This window comes from Nycticebus coucang, chromosome 7 (genome assembly GCF_027406575.1).
Source record: "Nycticebus coucang isolate mNycCou1 chromosome 7, mNycCou1.pri, whole genome shotgun sequence".
Classification (NCBI taxonomy): domain Eukaryota; kingdom Metazoa; phylum Chordata; class Mammalia; order Primates; family Lorisidae; genus Nycticebus; species Nycticebus coucang.
The window spans coordinates 40,728,632-40,743,214 of NC_069786.1; positions in this window are offsets into that span (position 1 = coordinate 40,728,632).

Consider the following 14,583-nt stretch of genomic DNA (forward strand, 5'->3'; position numbering starts at 1 on the left):
AGTATGTATTTGCTTTAAAACAATTGCCTAAAATAGTACAGTTAAATACTATCTTATTATTGCTTTTCATAATACTTGGCTTGGCAGGGTAAATTCCATATCATAGATTTATCTTCACACTAATAAAGGACTGCTAAATACAAGAGGCTTTAACTTTAAAAATCTGTGGTGCATATGCTGGTTTTGAGTTATCCCAAAGCTTTAAAAAATGGAAATAGAGAAATGTTTTCTATACTTTCACATTATGTGTTCCAAAGAAATTTTCAGCCTTTACATTAATTTTTTATTGTTTATTTTCATACTCTTTCTTTTCTTACCATTTCGCCACAAATATTCATGTCCACGTTTTTATGCATATTTCTGTAGGTACATTTATGTCCACGTTTTTATGCATATTTCTGTAGGTACATTTATATTAGAGTAAATTCAGCTCTTAAATGGTTTAATCTCTGAGGTTGACAGCACTTACGTGGCAGTGACCTCCAGTCATCTGATCAAATTTTAGGTTACTTACTGGCTATAATCAAATATATTCTCATCTCTCATTTGAACAAATCATAGAGAAATTGAATACAATTTTTTATGAACACTAGCAATATGTTCACTTCTTTGATAATTTTAACATTAAAATTCCATCTTAATAATCCCATCCTTCAGGCTTTGAAGACTCTTAAGGTATTAAAGCAAAAATTATCCTAAGCAGTTAGATTATAATGTATTTAAAGATTAGACATTTCATGTTGAATATTAACTGCTCCACTTCCCAGGAAAAGAAAACTATGCTGATTTTCTTCTTCTATAATTTATACATTTCAAAGACTGGCTATCCAGTTTCAAACGATGGTTACAGGAAAAAACATACTTTAAATGGAGCTGTATGCTACATAGAAATTCAAAGATACACATAATGGCATGTTTGGATAAATTAGAAATAGTTGTGATAGTTATTTATTTCAAAATAATATGATACAGAGTTTAAAAAAAACAAATATGACAAATGCTTCATAGATAGTAAAATAGGTAACTCCTCTACTGAAAACAATTAACTCTGTACCACATTAACCCTAAGTAACAGATAAAAAAGATATTTGTTGACTATAATCTTTATTATGTGAAATGAGAGGAATTAAACACGAACATGAATTAGCAGATGAGAACGTGACCTACTGTATTGTTTCTCGGGCTTCAAGGGACAATGAGATGCCTTCCATCCCTCTCCGTCAGTAGGTTCTACTTCTGGAGGGCCTTCGTGTGATCCATAATAAAGATGGAAGTTAATACCATTCTGAAACAGAACTCTAAAGAACAACATATTGAGCCCATTTACATATTTCAAAAACAATAACATAAGAAAAAAAATCATTGAGGGTACAATAAGCGAGGTTACACTGATTGCAATTGTTAGGTAACGTCCCTCCTGCAATCATGTCTTGCCCCCATAAAGTGTGACACACACCAAGGTCCTACCCCCCTCCCTCCGTCCCTCTTTCTGCTTTTCATCCCTCCCAACCTTAATTGTCATTAATTGTCCTTATATCAAAATTGAGTACATAGGATTCATGCTTCTCCATTTTTGTGATGCTTTACTTAGAATAATGTCTTCCACTTCCATCCAGGTTAATACGAAGGATGTAAAGTCTCCATTTTTTTTAATAGCTGAATAGTATTCCATGGTATACATATACCACAGCCTGTTAATCCATTCCTGGGTTGGTGGGCATTTAGGCTGTTTCCACATTTTGGCGATTGTAAATTGAGCTGCAATAAACAGTCTAGTACAAGTGTCCTTATGATAAAAGGATTTTTTTCCTTCTGGGTAGATGCCCAGTAACGGGATTGCAAGATCAAATGGGAGGTCTAGCTTGAGTGCTTTGAGGTTTCTCCAGACTTCCTTCCAGAAAGGTTGTACTACTTTGCAGTCCCACCAGCAATCAGTGTAACCTGGCTTATTGTACCCTCAATGAATCCCCAACAATAAAAAATAAATAAATAAATACAAATACATTAAAACACTGCCTTTTAAATTATCAAAGATGCGAATTTTGTCTAAATGACAAAAGGTGTGTGTGGGGGGCAGGTAAAGTCACAGGGAAAATCTGCACTAGTGTAATTTAAGGCGGAACCAAAATAAACACAATTTTTAAAATTAAAAAAAAAAAATCAAAGCCTTTTTTTCCTAAACTTATGGGCCTGTTTCTGAAACATAAGGTAGAATCCTTCCATATGTCAACCTCTATTTGTATACAGTTTAAAGAAAAACGTTTGCAAATTAATATTTTTAAGTATTTTTCCAATAGCCTGATTCTGCCTTTATCACTCTCGACATGAAATGAGTAGGACTGAGCCCTGACCACACAGGTTTTAACACTATGCATTTTTTTTCCAATAAAATTTATATCTTCTGCCTCCCCTTCCACATTCTTCTCCTCTTCTGCCTCTGCCTCATCTGAGACAGCAAAACGAACCTCTCCTCTTCCTTTCCCCCTTCTCTCAGCTTTCTTAATGTGAAGACAACCCGGATGAAGACCTTTATTGTGATCTGATACACTTCCCACTTAATGAGCAGCAAATTCATTTATTTGTTATAATTTTTAAAGTAATATTTTATTTTTTTTACCTTACTTTATTGTAAGAAATTGAATAATACATATACACAATATACGTTAATTGATTGTGTATGTTATCCATAAGGCTTCCAAGCAATAGCAGGCTGTAAGTATTGATAATTAAGCTTGGGGAAATCAAAAAGTATGAATAGATTTTTGACTATATAAGCATTGGTGCCCCTACCTTTCATTGCTGAACAGTCTACTAAAGGAAGAATGGTGACTTAAAGATGGACAGACGTATCTACACTCTTTGCACAACATATGGTGATGTTATTATTGTATTTTGTACTCTTGGAAAAACTTTCTACACACAAAGTTGTTTCTTCCTTTTTTTTTTTTAAGATAGAAATAACGATTCCTAATGGTGTATGTATGTATATGTGTGTGACAATTAGATCTTATGAAATAATTTTATTTTACTTTGATGTGCCTTTAACTATTAATTATACCGTGTTGGATTGGCCTTTCCTAAAAGTAAGTTCTGAGACTAGATTTTGAGCCCAGGTTGCATGCTTTGGAGGCTGTAATAGAAAGCATCTGCATGTGAGGTGGAAAGTGGGGGGAGGCGTTTTCATTTTCTTTTTCTTTTTTTTAAGTTTTTTTTTTTTATTAAGTCTTTTGTACATAGATCATAAATACATTTAGTCCATTTGCAGTGTGTTGATTATTTGTACAAATTGGAGTGCTTACATCATGCTAATCAACCTAGCATTCACCTCATTTACCCAATTGTAGCATTAGGACATTTGTTCTACACATGATAGATCCAACTTGTACTTACAATATGCTCCATAGTTGTGGTCCCCCTACTATCCCTCCCACCACCTCCCCTTCCCTCTCCCTCCCATTCCCTCCTTCATCCTAGGCTAAAGTTGTGTTTTATTTTTCATATGCAAGTGTGAGTTATTATAAATTGGTTGCACACTATTACTGAGTACATTGGATACTTTTTTTTTCCATTCCTGAGATACTTTACTAAGGAGAATATTTTCCAGCTCCATCCATGTAAACATAAAAGAGGTAAAGTCTCCATTTTTTTTTTACTGCTGCATAGTATTCCACGGTATGCATATACCACAATTTATTAATCCATTCATGGGTCGATGGGCACTTGGGCTTCTTCTGCTACTCAGTAATAAACCACTCCAAAATTAGTGGCTTAAAATGGCAACGTGAATTACATATTACAATTCTGTGAGTTGACTGAAGTCATAGTCTTAGTTTTTTAATTGATCACATTTGGAACCTCTAAAGGGATCAATGAGTCAATGGTAGCTGGGGATGGTACCTTGGTAAGACCAGATAGTTGTGGCAAGACTGATGTTCTCTCTCTCACTTTCTTTCTCTCTCTCTCTCTCTCTCTCACACACACACACACACACACACACACATATCTTAGGTCCTTTTTATGTGGTCTTTCAACATGCTTTTTCCAGCAGTTGTACAGTCAGACTTCCTACATGGGATCTTAGGAGTTCCAAAAATGCTAAAGAGAAAGTGATCGAGTCATTGTAAATTGTAAGGGTGGAATCGTAAAATGTCACTTTACTATATTCTGTTGGTTAAGGAAAGATACAGGGACAACCCACATTCCAAATGAGAGGAGGCTTCTCAGTTACATAAACTCTGGGAAGGGTGGTTCATTGGGGACTATGAATGGAGAGTAGCCACAAGAAGAAAATCACTACATTTTATTTAAATGAAGAGGTTTATTGTGAGTCCTGCTAGAAACCAGTAAGAAGTGTATAGAATTACCTAAAAATTATCTCACTTGACAGATGCGGAAGTTGATGTATCTATCCATTGACTCTTATTTGGTGTTGTTAAAGGGATACTTTTCCAAGACTAAATGTACAATTTTTCTGGCACCTCAAGCCTAAGCCAGACAAACCCCTCTCAAAGAATGTTACAAGAACTTACAATAAGAAACTGACAGAAAGCCTGAGACTAGCATCCTGAGAGGATATGGGATAAGTATGCAAACATATCTGAACAGCTTACAAAAGTAACAAAATGAATACAGCCCGGGGGTGGGTGGGTGGGTGGAACTTTACCAGTATAAAGCCTTTGTGTTTCTTTTTTCCTTTCATATTAGCCTCTATATTCCCCTTACCCCAATGGAGTAGCCATTACACTGAATTTTGTTTCAATTGCTTCCTTGCTTTTTAAAAATATATATTTTTCTTCAGTGATGTTTATATCTGTAAAAATTATAATGCATTTGTTTAGGAAATGTGTATAAATGGAAGGATACTATATGCATCCTTCTGCAACTTATTCATTTTACATTGTTTCTCACATTCTTATGCTTATGCTCATGAACAAAGGAAGGGCTGAAAATTTGGACTGTATTCCCATATCAGAATGAGTGAGGAAAAAGGTAAACAGGGAAAAAGCAAAAGCAAATAAAGCTGGGGCAATATTGAGCAAGTCAGAACTTCAAAAAGAAAGTCATGTAAAATTTATTAGGTCAGAGTGGCACCTGTGGCTCAGTGAGTAGGGCACCGCCCAATATACCGAAGGTAGTTGGTATATTAACAACTACCAAACCAAACTGTAACAACAACAACAACAACAACAAAAAAAAAAAATAGACGGGCATTGTGGCAGGCATCTGTAGTCCCAGCTACTCTAACAACAACAACAACAACAACAACAACAACAACAAAAATAGACGGGCATTGTGGCAGGCACCTGTAGTCCCAGCTACTAGGGAGGCTGAGGCAAGAGAATCACCTAAGCCCAAGAGCTGGAGGTTGCTGTGAGCTGTGATGACACCGCACTCTACCGAGGGCAACAAAGTAAAACTCTCTCTCTAAAAAACAAAAACAAACAAAAAAAATTGTGTTTAGGTAAGTTGAAAGTTTCTACCATACCTAAGAATTATTTGTTGGGGAAGGCAATAGAAAAAGCCAGTAATTGATCTGCCTTCCTATTTCATGTACCATTGATTGGAATTTGTCTCACGAAGCACTAACTCCTCAGCTCTTCTGAGCTGGTTCCTCCTTTTCCTACAAGGAAAGCCAGGTTGGAAGCAGTGCAGTGCAGATATCTAGAGGAAATCAGAATTATGATTATGTTTTTTTCTGACTCCATGTACTAATGTGATGAGCTATATGTGTTATTTTGGGTTATTGAACCAACCCTGCATTTTCTGAGGAAAAACCAATTTGGGTCCAGTATGTTAACTGGATATGCAGTATGTTGATGAATAATTGGATATAGATTGCTAATGTTCTAAGGTTATTATTTTTGTTCATGAGTAAGATTAGTGTGACCTTTTAATTGTAGTGTTCTTCAAATTATGTTAGACTCCTAAAAATGAGTTGATTCACTTTTTTTTCTATTGCTAAAATCTTAGGTAGAACTCACCCTTAAGTTTATCCAAACTTGTGTTATGAGAAACTTCTTAACTACTCATTTAATTGAGTTATTAGATATAGAACTACTTAGGTTTGTAATATTTCTGAACAAAATTCTGGTAAATTGTATTCTTGTATACATTACAAGTTATTCTATTTCAAATTTATTGTGTAAACCTTATATTATTGAATTCATCCCTGTATCTTATATAGTGATAAAATCTCTTTAATGCTAATATTTTTTCTATTTTTTCTTAAATAATATTGCAAAATTTGATTTTATTTAGTGACTTTGGGAAAAATATTTTTTTACTATTTGTTATTTTTCATTTTTGTTTTCCACTGCATTACATTCTAATTTTAATTTTATAACTTTCTTCTTTTTTTGGCTTCATTTAGCCTTTAATTTAATATTTTCTAAGAAACACTATGTATTTTTTTCTGAATATTGTATCTTTTCTAATCTTGGATTTTAAGGCAATCAATTTTGTTTTAGCATCTGTGCTAGCTGTATTTCATGAATTTTAAGTATAGTATTCTTTTAATTGTTCATGTGAATATTAATGTATGCAATTATTCTTATTAGCATAGTAATTTTTAGGATTTTTTTCCTAATACTCTTTTCTTATGTTACTATTTTTTAAATTTCTCATTAAGGTCATTGTGATCAAACAATGTGCTCTATATAATGTAAATCATTTTAAATTTGCAGACATGTTTACTTTTTGTAAATATTTTTTTACAAATAATATGTGTCATCCAATGGTTGAGAGAGCTCTTCTGTGTCTGTTTTTTAATCATTTTTGCTACACTATTGGACACTCCTATACTAATTTTACTAATTTTACTAATTTTTAATCAGTTTGTTCAAGCAATTGAGGGACTAAACTGACATCTATTCTGATGGCAGAGGATTCAATTCCGTCTTATGAGTATATCAAGTTTTTCTTTATATATTTAAAAGTATATTATGTACATATAATTTAGAATTACTATAGCACCTTTTAAATTGCAAATTTTCTTATGAAGTAAGGTTCCTTTTAATGTCTATACTGGTTTCTGCCATAAATAAATTTTGTCTGATGTTAATACAGTGTCCTCATTGTCTTAGTAATTTCCTGGCGGCTTCATCAATCCTTAGATTCTCAATCATTCTGTGTTGAACTTTAGTTGTGTCAAGCTTCCCTTTTTTAACTAAAATGTTTGTTTCATTTACATTATTTTTGATTGCTTATATGTTTTGATTACATTGCATCAAATCACTGTCTATTTTCTATTTGCTTTCTTTTTGTACTTTTGTGCCCTTCTCCCAACTTTTGTGTCTCCTTTGGACTGCATCACTTTTTTTCTCATTCATCTTTTCCTTTACTTTATTAGAAGTTGCATAGTCTATCTTTTAGTTATTAGTTATTTGATGGGATGCTTACCTAAGTTTAATATTAATGTGTGTATACAGTAGTCCCCTCTCATTTTCAGGTGATGCATTCCAGCAGATGCCCAAACCTTGTACTGAACTCTATAAACATTGCTTTTTCATGTATAAGCTTCCTTATGATAAAGTTCAATTTATAAGTTAGGCAAAGTGAGAGGTCAACAACAATAATTAATAATAAAATAGGGTAAGTGTAACTATATACTGTTTACAATTTTGCAGGTAGATTTGTTCATCTTAGTAACATAAACATAGGATGTTGTTTTTTTCTTACTGTAACTAGATCTTTTACTTTTTCTTTTTTGCAGTTTTTGATTGGGGCTGGGTTTGAACCTGCCACCTCTAGAGTATGAGCCGGTACCCTACCCCTGTGAGCCATAGGTGCTGCCCAATCTTTTACTTTTTCACTTAAAGAGCACACCTTATGTCTTCTCTCTGGCATATCTAAATTGCTGGTATCACTATTTGTGTTCGGGGACATTATTCAGTAAAATAAGGGTTACTTGAACACAAAACTGTGACACTGTAATAGAACCTGCTACATTTCAGATAATTTTTATGCTGTCAACTCATTTATTAGATTTAGCCTGTCCCTTGAGTTGTTTATATTAATTAAAATGATTTTCTTTTGTAAAACACTATATTTATGTTTATATCTTATGAAAATTTTTAAATTTCTCTGATGTTTCTTTGGAAATTTATATATAACTTTTTTTTTTCTCTCTGATAGAGTTCTTACAAATCACTTTCTACTCTCTGTTTTTGTTGCTGGTTCTCATTCATAGTACTTTGTGTGTGCGTGTTGTTGCTGTTGTTTTATTAACATCATGATTATTGATTTTTATGTTTTGTTTGAAATTTTATTTTGAAAAATATTGGCCACCTGGACTAAAATTGACTTTCTGCACCAATATTGATATTTTCATAATGCCATTCCCTCAGGGACACCACTGTCACAGGCCATTTAAATTAAGTTATTTACAGGATGATTTTCAGGCTGTAAATAATAAAATAAAATAAAATAAAAAACCTACCTGAGGGCCAGTTTAAGATTATCAGTTTTGAGGGATAGTGTTTTTCTCACATGCCAGCGCCAAGTTTTACACATGGCACTTACATTGCCTGACTTTAGGGTTCAATTTTTTAGCATTCACCCTTCTTCACAAAGTGTAACACTTTGTGTTACAGATTTGTTTAAGGATGTTCTATTAGATTCTTTTTCTTAGACGTCCCCTAGGCTTTTTAAGCTACTTTCTGTTCCATGGACAATTATCAGAATGGAAGGGTTTTAACAGAAGCCCTCAGGATGAACCCTAACTTCAGTACTTATTTATCACATAAAATTCCTACATTCATTTTACATTTTGGTTTTATAGATTTCTTTCTTTTGTGTCAATTATAGGTGTTTTTAAAAATGAAATTTATATTCATTACACAAATTTAGCTATTGAAATATGAAATACCCACCTAAGTCAATTAAGAAAACTCGAAACAGCATCAGTTACTTTAGTAGAAAGAATTTGATCCAGGAATTGGTTAAATTGAGTGTAGAAAGCAAACAGGAAACATAGGAACACTGAGGTAACCTGGAGATAGTTACTTCATAAGAGAACTTCCATCTCTATGCTTGGGGGAAGAAAAGAACATGGTGAGATTATTAGAATTTAGAAATTTAATGGAATAGACCCATAAACCTGAGACTCGAGTCTCTGAGGAAGGAAGGTTGCCTGGCTGAATCTCAGAAGCACTAAAGAATCCCCCAGGATTCAGAATCTCTAAAACGACCCCTAAGGTGTTATAAAGAGTGGGTATGGCATAGCTGGTTTTGGTTCATTAGGAGCCCATGGAGACTCTCCACAGTGCCGGAAGTCAGATTTTCTTTTTGCAGTTTTTGGCCAGGGCCAGGTTTGAACCCACTACCTCCGGTACATGGGGCCAATGCCCTACTCATTTGAGCCACAGGTGCTGCCCTTGGAAATCAGATTTTTGAGAATGATCTGTCAGCCAGTTATTGCTGATATTTTCAAAGGTGGGTAATAAGCTGGGTCTGGAAATGTGGAAAAAACATCAAGGAATCTTTAACAAATTAGGTCTGCCAATATAAAGAGCACTGGCTGCATCACATTAATAGAAATAAGATGCCAAATAGAAAAAGGATCCGCAATCATTCTTTAGGAAAACCCTTTACTGCGAAAACCTAACAAAAGCCAATTAGGTTTGCAAAATGTATCTGTAGAATCCTCATCCCAATGCTACTATTGATTTGAAGCTGGAAAATAATAACCCAATAACCAGTACAAAAAAAATTTTATGTTACTGGAAAGAATATTTATTGGTTGAATTTCCATGATCGTTATTCAGACTAATTACATGAGTTAGTAGGAAAACAACAAAATTAAAAATAGTCAATCAGTGAAATAATTTGGCTGAATAACCACATAATTCATATAATTCCTAAAAATCGTATCTTGCAGCTCTTTATGCCATAGTGCTTGTCATTACTATAGTGTGCTTTTCTGGCTTCATTAGCCAGCCGAGAACTATAGGCACAGTGGAGGCTCCAGCTCCCCGAAGGCTGTGGGTAATGAAGTAACCTACCTTCACAGAGAAAAGGTTAGAGAGAGCACCCCTCAGGGAGAGGTTGGTGGCATCACAAGCTCCTTGCCTGGACAGTATGTCTTGTTTATTATTCAGGACCATACACTTTCCAGGTAGCATTTGAACAATATCTAACACATGAACTTTTTTCTCAATTCTTGGCAAATACACGTACCCTATCACAAAAGAACTTATTTCTGTATCACCTCACATCTTTCCTTTGTTGAATAATAAATTCAGCATAGAAAAAGGAAATTTTTTGTTTTTGTTTTTGGAACTGTCTTTTTCATTGTAATCAAAATCAAAGATGGTGTATTTGGACTTTCCCAAGATGGTATATTAACAACACCATTCCTTTGGATTTTTAGTGAATCTTAAAGCCAGACATTTTCTGTAATGAACAAAATGTTGCTTGATGTCCATAAGAATCATCTCTTTCAAGATAGGAACTGGATTCTCTGTCATTCTGGGCATAGCTCAGCCCTTGGATACTCTGAGTCCAGGTGTAGCTTTATGTATCTACCAGGAATAGTCATAAAGATTTATGAACAAACTGAAATTTATGAAAAGCAGTACAGGTTTTAGATGCTTACCAATCTATGTAATTGTCTGTGTGTGTATATATGTATAATATATGTATGTATGTCTATTTGTGTAAATATATATATTTATTGTGTATGTACACACACATATACTAATAGGCAAAAAAATTATATTGTAAATTATTAGTACCAGTGTAAAATTCTGTAGTTTTATTTATTTTAAGTTTAATGCAACACATTTATTATAGATGTAAAATCAGTCAGTTCAAACAAGCTTTGCTAAAGAGGATATGTCATTAAATATACATTTATTTGGAGTAAAAACAATTCATCTTTAATACATAATTAGAATTTCAGTAATTAATCCTGTCAATATTTTTGGAGCTACAGTTTACTTTTGAACATATTGAAATTAATTAAAGATAATTAAAATGGATTGTTTTCATGTTTATTTTCTTTTGCATACATTATTTCAAGCACTTCTGGAATTCTTATTATGATTTTAGCCAGTGAGTTTCAATGTCATTTCAGGCCAATATTTAAGACAATGAAAGTATTGTATTTTATACAATTTATATTCTATTCCTATGAATTGTGAGGTTAATTGGGCCACATCAAATCATAACTGGGGAATTATTTTCAAATATATATTTTAATGTATAGCTTGTGATTTATTAGTAAACATAAAACAAATATCTTTTCAAGTAATTTTGTCATGGTTTTTGCTAATCATCAGAAGTTAAAATTTCATTTTTAAAGCTTAAAACACGAATATTGTTCTTAGTACCATCTTCTCTTTTCACCTCCATAAAAGTTGAACATAATAAGTCAGTTCGATTTATTATAACGTTGCTTCATTTGTCTAAAGACATTTCTTCCTTCTGAGCCTACTTTAAGAATAGTTGTTTTGTACTCCATACCTTTTCTAATCCATTTTGTCTGCCACCCACATACTCCCAGCTCTGATTTATCTCAGGCGGCAAAGATGTTCATGGATCACTTGTAATTAGTGGATTACTTCTAATTATCCTACAGTTCAAAAAGAGTAACACATAAATATGAACTCACCTGATGATTTCATTATCGATTTTAGGTTCCATAAAATGAAGTGTTTTTGTCTGACACAGGATTGGAAAGAATCCATCTATTTGAATTTCTTGGTTTCTTCCTCTTTTTCTTTCTTTCTCTTTTCTTCTGTTTTGTTTCTCGTTGTTCTTCTCTTTTCTTACTTACTGATAGTTTCATTGCTCTGCTGTGGGAGACATTTTTTGTTGTTTAAATTTCACTTGTTTAATTGTTTGAAAACTGGTGGAGTTGTTCAGAATAGAGAGTCTTATATTGATCATCCAACACTTACTATCAATAACTTCACTTTGTCTCTTTCTTGAGAAAAAAATCCTTTTTTTTTTTTTTTTATATTCTGTACTGTGAGAAACTTAGGATACGGGTCAGAATGGATGATTAGAGTGGACTCCCTATTTATACATCTCACCCCAAATAAGTGCCTTTATAAGAGATGGTTCAGAATAATGTTTTTTTTTTTTAAGTTTATCAAGGGTTTGTAACAACCGTAGAGAATAGCAGGACACAAATCCAGGGCCTCCAGAGACTGAGCCAGGAGGATTGCTTGAAGCCAGGAACACAATACCAGCTTGGGCAAAAAAGAGAGAGAGAGAGGGAGGGAGGGAGGAAAGAAGGAGGGAGGGAAGGATTAAGGTAGAATGTATTTCTCCTCTGATGGTAGGAGACGTTTTTCACTTGTCTTGTCTATCCTCCTGCTGGTCTGATAATACAGGAGCTATACTTACAGGTGTGTATAATTACAAACCACAGTGATTTTCTCAAAAGATTTCTGAGTCACTTTTCCAGGACAGAAGCTGATAAATCCTATAGGCTTTGCTTCAAGCACATGAACTTTCCAAGGGAATGTGTGTTCCGTCTAACACATTCACCTTCCTTGTACTCTTGGCTAACATATGCACTTAACACAAAATAGCTTTACTTGTTCTTTTTATCAAATATTTTCTTAAATAATGATTCTACATTTATTATATAGATAAAAGACAAAAAGAAAGATACAAATTTTTTTTCAGAAATTCTGCTTTATGCGTTCATGTGTGTTATTTCACTTAATGTAAACCTTCCAGTCACCTTGAATAAAGTGACTTTCAAACCAATGCCCATGATTAAAATTTGTGGGGTGCGTATGATTTTTACATTTTAAAATTTTCATGGTGCCAATATTTTCTAGGGTTGTCTGCTTTTCTAGAAGAAGAAACAAGTACAGCTGTGTGCCCATTTAATACATTCTTCTTTGGTTTTAACTTACAACTCTCCGGGTCTACATTTAATATAGACCTGATTATAAACACACACACACACACACACGATTTTATATGTATTGCAGTGTTCCTCTCACCTTCTTCACCATTTGTCCACACTGTGACACGTCAGACACTTTATAGAGACAAGAATAACAGCACATTTCAGTGTCAAGATATATATCTTTTTAAGACCGTTAATAGATTCTAACTGCCCAATAACACTGAAATAACTGTGGTCATAACGCATTTTTTTCCTCCTGGATTGCCAACATAAAAAAACATTACTCATAAACTGGTATAGAAGTTATTGCTACTTTGTGTTAGAATGTACTGTGCATGCACTTACCTCCTTCTGTGAATATATTCTGAATGCTTGCTTAAAAAACGATTCTGAGCCTGTTCATGAAAAAGAAGGTTCTCTCCCTATATATATTTCACTTTCTCTCTCACTACACACACACACAGGGGCTCAAAATTTATATATGTTTTAAGAAAGAAAAAATTGTAATAATATATACTGATAATAAAAGATAAATACAAGTCACACTGAGCATCTCTTATAATTGCAGAAGTCAAATGTGACTTGACTCTGTGTGTGTGTGTGTGTGTGTACACATTTAAAATTAGCAAACGTATTTTTATAGCATGCTGCTATGCCTATCCAGACATAAGGCTGTAAGACCATATCTAACACTTAAGAGAGACGGGTCCTGATTTGGAGCTCTGCACAGTGTTCGTGGAGCACTCTCCCCTATAATCTTACACCACTAAGAGTCCACCGTAATTGTGGACTCACAGTGGTAAAAGTTGTCTTGAAAGGTCTCTGTGCATGAACCCTGTCAGCCATTTATAAAGCCTTTTCTCTTTAAGCCTCAAACTAGGGAAATCAGAAAAACAGTGTCCAGTCTATGTCCAGTCAACGTCCAGCTAGACTGTACATCTTTTAGACTCTAAGGTCCTTGAAGTAAGTACAAATTACGATCTTTTCCAGTCTAGCTAGACTGTGGGATGCTCAGGTAGCATTTGCTGGAGGAATGACTAAATGAATGTGATGTACTCAGAGTTTGTTTAATCTCTTTTGACTCAAAATAGGCAAGTAATATAAGCATATTTAAGTTCACGTGTATTACATTAAGAAAGCCATAATGCTTACTGGAATCAAATGCCAATAGAGAAAAAATAATCTTATTCCTTTCCATTTTTGCATCAGAAAGCAAAGACCCTTCATGGGTTGGGGACAGAGGCATGTTTCTCTATAGGCCACAAGCAGATGGATGAAGGTGGGCTCGTTCAGAGGCCTCCCTGAGTCCCGAATCGCTTCTTCTCCAGAGACTCACGTCTGACAAGTGACCTCTTTACCTTGTATTGGACATATTGATCTAGAAACTACTCACACAACCTGCCCTGATTTTCTGCTTTTCAAACCACACAGGGCTTCAGAGTTGACCTGTAGTCTTTCCAGCTTGGTAGAGTGCTACCCTCCCCTCTGGCGTGTGATGGATATGCCCTGACCCCATGATATTTGATGTTCAGAATCAAATTTTCTCACTATGCACATTAAACTAACAATTGTTTTCTGTCTTAAAGAGCCAAATCTCTGTTAGAGAAATAAGCAGAGAGAGTCTAATAATTATGGGTTGTGAAAGTATGCAACAATTAGGAAAACTTCAGTAAATGGAAAATAGAGGTAATTCCACAGCAGCATTTCAATAACAG